The sequence below is a fragment of the Mya arenaria genome, chromosome 14 (assembly GCF_026914265.1).
Source record: "Mya arenaria isolate MELC-2E11 chromosome 14, ASM2691426v1".
In the NCBI taxonomy this organism is placed as follows: Eukaryota; Metazoa; Mollusca; class Bivalvia; order Myida; family Myidae; genus Mya; species Mya arenaria.
This window is the reverse complement of record NC_069135.1, coordinates 35,625,771-35,636,633: the sequence shown is the minus strand read 5'-3', so window position 1 is coordinate 35,636,633 and position 10,863 is coordinate 35,625,771.

Here is a 10,863-nt window from a genome sequence, read left to right as displayed (position 1 = left end):
CATGGGCCAATTTATTTAATAACATCTCTCCATGAGCCAGATTTACTGATGTCTGACCAAGGGCCTAAAGTTACTGACATCTGACCAACGGCCTATATTTACTGACGTCTTACCAAGGCCCCTTATTGACTGACGTTGATCAGGTGCCATATTTACTGATGTTTAATCAAGGCCCCTCATTTACTGACGTCTGTTCAACGGACTAAATTTACTTTAGAGACTCTCATTATGAATTATTTATAGTATTGACTATTGAACAATTAATCATTTAAAATGCATAAAACGTTTAGATGATAAAATTAATTCTTTTACATGTAACATTCATAGCACTTTCCACAATCATTGCCTCAGATGCAACAATCTTACAATGCAAACTAGCTTTACATGTTTGTGTCCTGAAATTCATTCTCGGAATGTTAAAATTAAGGTCCAGATTAAGTTAAACTTATTTATTTTACAACGTTTGTGAAAGAAGGATTACAACATTATATTAATCACTCGCGTTGGCTCGATTTAACGCGGGAGTTTGGGCTTGTGTTTTAAGGGAAACCGGAGTTATGCCCATGATTTATTTCAAAATGAAGGCAGTGATTTATTCTATATGTAAATTTAAGTACAAACCATTGGTTTAGCCAGTCCTTATTTCAGATCGAAGTACAGTCGAACCTCGCTGGCTCGAACACCCAGGTACCGGCGAAAATATCTCGAGCCTTGGAAAATTCGAGCCAACCGAAAAATTGTGCCTTCAGTTTAAAGAAATTAGTCCTTAACATCTAGTTCGAGCCAATGAGGAATTCGAGCCAAACGAATTCGAGCCAATGGGGGTTGACTGTGCATGAAACATAAGCAAATAATCAGGTTCACAAGGAAACAGATATCGTTTATTCAAATATGATAAAGAGCAATACATTACAGTTCTAGATATTACACAGAATTGAGAATTATCAAAAAAAGAAATTGTATATCTGATTCTCTTCGGTACAAATATTTACTCCGAAGATTTTTATCGGAGTTATGTTAATTTTAGCAATTTTTGAACTATATAAATTAACATTTCTTATTTTCTTCAGATTATCCATCAATGCACTGGATTTAAAGGAATAGGCGTTGTAGCTCGTTTATCCCATGAAAACTATGTACTATGCTTTAAAGATTTATTGCTCAGATACATTCTGAGGAATTAGTGCCCATTTTATGAGAGTTCCAGGGATAAAATACGAAATAAATCATCCCCCTCTTTGCCAGTTTGATTCATATCTGATTAGAACATTTTCTGGATGTGATCAGAACTTGTAAACATTGAAACAGATTATGAAACAAAAGTGAATAGGTCTGCTTGATGAGATGCAGTTATAAGCCTTTTATGTTCTTTTTTGTTTTGCAATGAAATACGATTAAACGAAATCGCCTTTAGAAGCGAGTGCGTTAAGATTCCAACTTTTAGTTTCTTCCTTACGGCTTATTTCTTTGCATTTTCCTAGGTTGATTAACTCTTGGTCTTTTATGATCCGCCATAAAATTAAATGAACTTTTGATCACTATGATTCCATTAAAGTCTGTTAAAAATCACAAGGAATTCTTACTCGGATTTCCTTCAAGCAAGCTGAGTTTGTCTCTCTCCTCCCCCCCCCCCCCCTCATAATAAACATAATGCACATAAAACAGGATTAAACCATAGAACATAGAAAACACACACGCACACTCACGCATGCACGTACGCACGCACGAAAACACACGCACGCGCGCACACAGACACATGCACGCGCGCGCGCACGCACGCGAGCACACACACCGCGAAAGAGACAAAATAAAATTAAATGTCTTGCTGCTGTTTCCAGTCTGATTCTTGCTTGTGATGTTTTGTTTTTGTGTTCTGTGTTTTTGGCGTTTACCCTGTGCCATTAAGCGGGGTTTATGTTTAAACTTTTGGCTACTGAGCTTGTTTCTGTAGTTTTTCATACAAATATTGAAACAAGTTTTTGTTCATTTTCGATCATGCTTGACTCATAATAAGGCTGGAATGTATTTAATTTGAAAGCATTTCCTGGATAACTTCACAGAGAGATGGCATCATGTCGCTTACAGTAACAGCACAGTAACCTGCCATCAGTTATTAACTATAATGTTGTTCTATTACCCGAAACAGCAAAATTACCCACACTGAGCCCGGTTTAGCCTTGAGAGAACACAGACGCCCGTCCCTCGCTGGTTCCCGCGCGCAAGGAACGCAAGTGCTGACATATGCACGCGCCATGTTTGTTTAAAATGCTCCTGACCAAGGAAGCCCGGAGCCGCGGTGATATGTTCAACCTGGTAACTTTAAGTGTAAGGAACGCGGGGAATGCACGTGAAGTCGGTGCTGTTCGGCGAAACCATGATGTCTGTCTCTTGTTCAATGTTTTACAACACTTCATTAAAACTGAAGATATCTGTCTCGCAAAGCTCCCGGAAATATGCTAGGTTTAGTATTATTACAAAACATGCCTGGAGCATAAACCATTTCGTCTTTGGAAGTTTCAAAAACGCCCACGTGCAATGCAATTTACATGCAGACGTGCTTGTATAAATTTTTTTTTTTAATTGGTGAACCACGGATATTTTCCTCTCGCCCCTTGGCTTGTTATGTGATGATTTTTGCGATAGGTATCTGCAAGTTATCTCGACGTGTGTGACAAATCGGGCATGTCACGCACGAGCGTCTAGAACGTGTTTCATCGCGCCCCACCTGCGCGCCGGAAGTGAATAATGCGAGGCAGGGGCGGCGATGGTCGGATGGCTGAGGAGCTTGTTAACGTTAACGTCATTAACACGAGCATATTAATAAATAAGTGGAACGTCAAAGAGGGACGTTAGTTATGATTCAACTAATTGTTTCCTTTTAGAAGTTACTGTTGATTTAGTTTACATCATGTTTTTCAGCAATGCAATGGTTTCACTTTATTTCATATACACCAACACACCACATATGAACCAACAAACACATAAATCATAAACCAACAAAAACGCATAAACCAACAAAAAACACATAAACCAACAAAACAACATAAACCAACAAACACATATTCACCAACAAACACATATAAACCGACAATCAAATATAAACCAACGAAAACAAAAAACAACAACATCAAAAACATAAAATAACGAACACATATAAACCAACAAACACATATATAAACCAAAAAACACATATATGAGCTAACAAACACAAATGAACCAACACACATATAAACCAACACACACATATATAAACCAGCACACAAATATAAAACAATACACACATATATAAAAACAACAACAAACACATATAAAATATTAAACACATATAAACCAACAAAAACACACATAAACCGACAAACAGATATAAATCAACACACAGATATAAACCAACAGACACATATATTCCAACAAAAACACATAAAAACAACAAACACATATCAACCAACAAAAACACATATCAACCAACAATCACATATTAACCTACAAACTTATATAAACCAACAAAAACACATAAACCAACATAAAAAAACTAAAACACACATTAACCAACAAAAACGATGTAAACAAACATACACATTCAAACAAACAAACACGCATAAACCAACAAAAACGAATAAACCAACAAAAACACATATAAACCAACACACAAATATAAAGGTTTAAACAACTAAAACACATGTAGACCAACAAACATATGTTACCAACAAACGTTATTTTATATATATATATATATATTGTTTTAATTTATAGTGTCAATAGCATTGTATCGTCGTTCAAAAGGCCAGCATGATGGGCTCCGCCAAGTACTTGTACACATGCGCCGCCCATGCGAGCTTGATTACAAAAATCGTTGACTGTAGAAAAGTGTATCAATCATCTCCATTCCATTCTTTTTTATCGTTCACCATTGCTATGCCTTATCGGTGATGTATTAGATTCTTTACAAGCATTGAGGGTTTCACCGTTTTCTCCGAGCATACCCGAGATAACGACGTCCTTTCCTATTTTACGCCAGCGAATTACACCCTGTATTTACAGCCATATCATTGCTCGTTATTTGTTCTCTCCATTGGACTTTTTGCTACCGTTTGAAACATTGGAGCCATTAACCGATAGCCGCTTTTCTATGTGTTGACCACATTCCGATAGAAAATACTTCATTTACTTGCGTGCTAACATGTTCTGCAAACAAAACTATACAATTTCAGGCATCGACGTATATACGTGCAGGTGAGCGACGACACAATATAATTATGTATACATGTCAGTGACGCCATTATATGTGTGAACATGTGAGTGGCGCCACTATATAATTGTGTGTACACGTGTCCGACAACACTTTACGAATACATGTGAGCGACGTCATTATATATATATATGTAAGTATATGAGTGTCGCAACTATATATGTATACAGGTGTCTGACACACTGTATGAATGCTGGTGAGCGACGCCACTATTTGTGTTTACAAGTGAGCGACGTCATTGGTGCCACTTTATATGTGTACAGATGAGCGATGCCATTATATATGTATACTGTGAGTGACACCAGTGTATACGTATACAGTTGTCTGACGCCACTATATGTTAACAGGTTACCAACAGGTGACCGACACAACTGTTTGTAAACAGGTCGCAGAGACCGACTCAATCATACACGCATACAGTTGACCGACGCCACTATATGTAAACAGGTGACCAGCGCCATTATATATTGATACATGTGATTGGCGCCACTATATATGTATATATGAAAGTGACTGCACAATACATGTACACAGGTGACCGACATAACTGTATGTAAACAGGTTACCTACGCCATTATACATGCAAACAGGTGCTGGGCACCATTATATATAAACAGTGGACCAACAGGTGACCAACACCATTATAGGTAAACAGGCAACCGACGTCACATTATGTAAACGGGTGACCAACATCATGATATGTAAACAGGCGACCAACGCCACTATATGTAAACAGGTGACCGACACCAATATATGTAAACAGATGACCGACACCACTATACGTAAATAGATGACCGACACCAATATATGTAAACAAGTTACCAACACCATTATATGTAAACAGGTGACCGACACCATTATATGTAAACAGGTGACCGACACCATTATATGTTAACAGGTGACCGACACCACTATATGTAAACAGGTGACCGACATCATGATATGTAAACAGGCGACCGACACCACTATATGTAAACAGGTGAACAGCGCCATTATATATGTATACATGTGATTGACGACACTATATTTGTATATATGGTAGTTACTCCACAATACATGTTCACAGGTTACTGACATAACTGTATGTAAACAGGTGACCAAAACAATTGTATGTTAACAGGTGGCCGACACCCCTTCATGTAAACAGATGACCAACACCACTATATGTAAACAGGCGACCGACACCACTGCATGTAAACAGGCGACCGACACCACTGTATGTAAACAGGCGACCGACACCACTATATGTAAACAAGTGACCGAAACCATCATATGTAAACAGGTGACCGACACCACTATATGTAAACAAGTGACCGAAACCATCATATGTAAACAGGTGACCGACACCACTATATGTAAACAAGTGACCGAAATCCTTATATGTAAACAGGTGACCGACACCACTGCAAGTGACCAGATGAGCGACGTTACCACACTTGTAACATGGACCATGGCGGTGTTTCTTCCTCTCCTTCTTTCTCTTCTTTTCAATGCTGGCAACCCAGTTCTGAATGTAGTTTCTGAGATCCGTTTATTGGCTTATTTTGTGACATGTGTAATTTAGCCAATTTCCAGGACATTGCTAGAAATTGCAGCTATATGAGTAAATTTTATGATAGCAATCGTGTGTTAATTTGATCGGGTCGTTTTCTTAATTTCTTTTGCAAATAAACGACGGCTGTTTTAATTGACCATCGCAACATTAAAACGAGAAAAATGGTTCCAGAAACACGAATCTACTCTAACATGACCATTTCTGATAATTGCCTTTCACCTCCGTCCTCCAATGTTTGACGACGAGCGAACACAAGAAACGTAGTCATATAACAAATCATGAAACAAAGATTTTCTTATGACTATTTTCTGATAATTATAGAATGCTCCCGAAAAACACTACGGACGAGCCCTGTATATAGCATTTTAGTCCATTCCAGGGGCGTATCCTTTCGACTGACGCCCCTCCCTGAAAACCGAAATCTATTTGGTTTTGAGTGTAGGCAAGTGGCTTTCGGAATAGTCCCCTTAAAAAAATAGTCCGACATGGTGCATTTTGGACATACTTTATTAATCATTTTCTCCTATATTGAAATAACCAGTAAACTTCGATGATATTAGGGGGTGGGTTGGGCGCCGGGTGTGCCAGTCCCTTAGATCAACTAGTGCATTCCTTAACCTGTAGCTAGGCTGCTGAACATTATTAGTATATATAGTTTATTTATCTTTTCTATAAAATACACGACAACAATTAACCAGTAGTGTACACATAGTGCAAATAAATGGTGGAAGTTATAAATGAGTATTAAAAGTTGATTGGTAAACGTGCATTCAAGGACACTAAAGGTCTATTGTGATAGAGTTTTAACATACCAATATTTTATTTAAGTTTGACATTAATGAAAGACGACATGATCTCGTTAAATGGACTCACTCACATATCTTATGTTGGCGACGATGTTTTTGCCTGGTTTAAGTAATTGTTAGATGACATGAAATAAAATTTCAATAATTATGAATCGGCGGAGTGAGCGTAGTGAACGAGCCCTTCTTAATCATTAAGATTTTAATTCATGTCATCTAACTGACTTAGAATAAAACCTCATTAGCTGACGCAAAATCAGACGCAGGGGTTGTGTATCGGATGGGTAGCAGAAATCGGACCTTTTAACAACGGGCGCGTAAGTTAAAATTCTTAATGATGAAGTCTAGTACTTAATGAGTTATATCTGCGATTTCATTGGCTGAAAATGTAGGTTGTATTCTAAATTGAGTGATAATCAATGAAACAGAATTTTGTAAATCCAAATGAAAAATCATTGAATTCCCAATAGTTTTACGTACCAGTAAATTGTAACCACGGTCCCCAGGTTCGGGGAATAGCGGGGACTTTGACGTTCGGTCCAGCCAATCCCGGGTAAAATCCCCGCCCTGCGCGGACACACTGATGGTAAAATCCCATCCAAATGCCCCCGCACCCCGGGATACCTATGTAAGGCCCATTCCCGCTCTTTTCAGCGCAAATACAAAACCACCGCATTCACTCGGCACTGAGGAGCCACATAGAAGGTAAAAATACAGCCCATTTTTCCCGCTACCCCCGGTATACCCCCGTGTCTGGGGGCCGTGGTTACAATTGACTGGTGAATTACTAACGTTTAACTTTAAACTAGAACGTTTTCTGTCACATCTTTAAAAACATATCAACAAAATAAATTAGAACTTTTGATGATGTAACACAATAATTGCGAAAATCGTTTGGATTACATTTCACACGAAAAAAACACACTTCCATGTCTGACCCTTTAAAACGTTAGGTAGTCGTTTTAAAGCTGCACTCTCAGAGATTGACTATTTTGACAACATTTTACTTTTTAGTTTTGTTTTGGAAATAGCCAATTTTTGCGTAAATGTCTGAAAACCAGTGATATGACTGGTGACAAAAGATCAGATCGCATTTTTTTTTTATATTTACACCCGAACATTGATGCTTTGAGGCTAAAAGCGTTACTAAAGCTTTAAGAAATAAATAGTATTTTGTTGTTGTTGTTTTTTTCAAACAATTGAGATCTGTTCTTTTGTGAGCTATCTTATATGACTGAATTGAAAGGGATTGATGCCAAAATAATCTGATTCTGAGACAAAAAGAAAAGAAAGTCAAAACTGTCAATCTGTGAGAGTGCACTTTAAACGCATGGTAACAAGGACGAACAATTTGAATTGAATAACATAATTGTCGTGTGTACTTTCAAACTTGTTAAACCGTTTGTAAAGCAATCAAAGAGTTCTCTAATTTACAAAGATCAGTTTTGATTTATGGAAACATAATATTAAAGAAATTGTATACGATTATCCGATCTAATGTTGAAGTATTTATTTCACGGTATGTGCCGACCATTCAGCCCACAGACAGTGTTTGATAATTTGGACCTATTTTCGCTGCTGGACGTCCGAAACCTTCGCTATTTTGAAATGTGATCACCCCTCACAGCTCGGTGGTTCCATTGTAAAGAAAGTCATATATCTGTAATATATCGTTATCTGCTTGTCGCCTCTCTGACTTGCATAAATCGCACAATAGCTCGTGCTGGGATAGGATTAACATTGAACAGCGAGAAAAAAGATTTGATAGGAATATGATAACATCAGAACTATTGGGGACGGTCAGCTTTTCTTTAGAAAAGCATTTATTAGAGTAAAATTACTTGCGATTAAACAAATATTTTCATTTCCAAGGTAGCCTGTAAGTACCCGAAAGAAACTTGACATAGTGCATGTCAAATACCAGCAACCGCTGCTAATTAACTAATGACATTTCTAAGAGGATATAGTTCTTGAACTAGGAAATAAAACACGCAAGTTAGAACAAAAACGAGCCGGCATTGTTTATTCATGGTAGAAAACAGACGGTTGGAAGTATAAAGCGTATGAGCGACTTTCTCTAAATATTTACCGACCACTTGAACGTGCCCGGGACACAGTTCCCCGACCCTCAGCGCGGGATCCGGAATTAAAAAATATGTGCTAGATAAAAAAAACGGCTTCCATAATTGATTCGGAAATATACTTGAAGAGTGTTTTTTTTCTCAATTTAATGCATTTGATTTTCCAATCTCAAGTGCTGAGAAGTAACATTATACAGGCTACTCGATTTCAATATTGGCGTTTCACATATAAATTGATTGGAATCAGCCCATAAGGCCTCGTAAAGCCATTCGGATCTCCTCGGCCATTTTTATCGATATTCGGAACTCCTCGGCCATTTTGATCGACATTCGATATTCCTCAGCCATTTTTTATCGATATTCGGAACTCCTCGGCCATTTTGATCGACATTCGATATTCCTCAGCCATTTTTTATCGACATTCGGAACTCCTCGGCCATTTTTACGGAAAACAACCTCGGATGTATGCTGGTACATCAGTTGACGTATTTCCTAAAAAAATATATTAAAATCTGCCTTTTTCTTCACACTAAAAATATTGTTCGAGAACCATGCTCAAATGATAAAAAAATTGTGCCCAACTTACATAATTTATTTCAGTCGAAGTCCGTTGGCTCGAACTTGCTTGGCTCGAATTCCTTATTGGCTCGAGCTTGATTTAAAGGGCCGATTTCTTTATACTGAAGGTTAATAATCCCGCTTATTCCAAGGCTTGGGGTACTTTCGCCGGTCCCTAAAAGTACGAGCTATCGGAATTCGACGGAAATTGAATTCGAAATTACACTAGAGTTTTGAATACTAGTATCTTAAAATACGTATACATAGTGACAAAACATGTATACAGTCGAACCCCGTTGGCTCGAACTCCCAGGGACCCACGAAAATACTTCGAGCCTCGGAAAATTCGACCCAAGCGGGTTTGTTTACCTTCATTATAAAGATATCGGTCCTTTACATCTAGTTCGAGCCAACGAGGAATTCGAGCCAACGGGGTTCGACTGTATATAATATTTTATGTGTTTTACAGAATCTACGCGCGTTGTAAACACTTGCAAAACATTATATTTCCAACCTGTAACATGGAGAAACATGGAGTAACTGAGCAAGTTACAATATGTATAAACAAGCCTTTGTGTTGCCATGACTTCCCTGGCGACGGACGTATGCGATCGGGTAAAGAAGTTGGATCCTGGCGTCTCAGGGTCATCAAGGCCTCTTGACATCCATTACAGAAGCATTACTCTGTCGTCGAAAAACTCTCGTCTTTTTATCTGGGCTCCCAAAAAGTAAACTTGCCAATTACCCAGGATTTTAAAAGCTTCGTTTTGGAATCTTAGGAATAAACAGTGAACGTTTCTGCAAACACGATGATCAGGGTTTTTTCAAGAGTTCCCGCAATGTTGCATGCTGCATTGTTTATAGTCATAGGAGTTCCCATACATTGCATGGATGCTGTGATGTCGGTCTCGATGTTTGTTATAGTTATGACAAACACAAGTAATGTGCATTGCGAAAATTACAAGAATTATTTCTTAATGCCATGACAAAATTACATAAATTACATAATTATTTTACACGCGCCGATTGTTCAGAACTCAGTCTAAGTTAACAACATGATTAATGACATCGTTGTTAACTTCTAGACGTGAACTTTTTTACGATGTGCTCATAGATGATAAAATGTATAACTAAACTGTCAATTGTCTCAAATACTGTTAGAAAAACTGCATATCACTATTGTAAACTTTCCGAGCAGTAACGATTTCAAAGTTAACAACGATTACGTTTTCAACGTTGTTAACTTTAACAATTTGTTAAGTTTCTTACAATCGGCCCTAATAATCAATGTTTACGGCAGTTTTAAACTCTTAAAATTTTGTCATGACCACGTTTATCGTTGTCTAGGTATATGGATGTTAAAGTTTAAAAGAGGTATTTTAATCTCTCCCTCTATATTTGTTTGTACAGATCTAGGACATAATACCCTTCATCATAGGCGTGGGCCACGGCAATTTTGACTCTTGGAAATCATGAACACGAGTTAGGCGTAAAAGTATGGTGGGGAGTTCAGAGCATGGCCTTGACAATGGAAATTGGTGAAACAATCATATTTTAATATTTATTTGATACATTCATATTATTCTGTGAGTGTCTTTAGAAGCCCGCTTACAAGCCCAA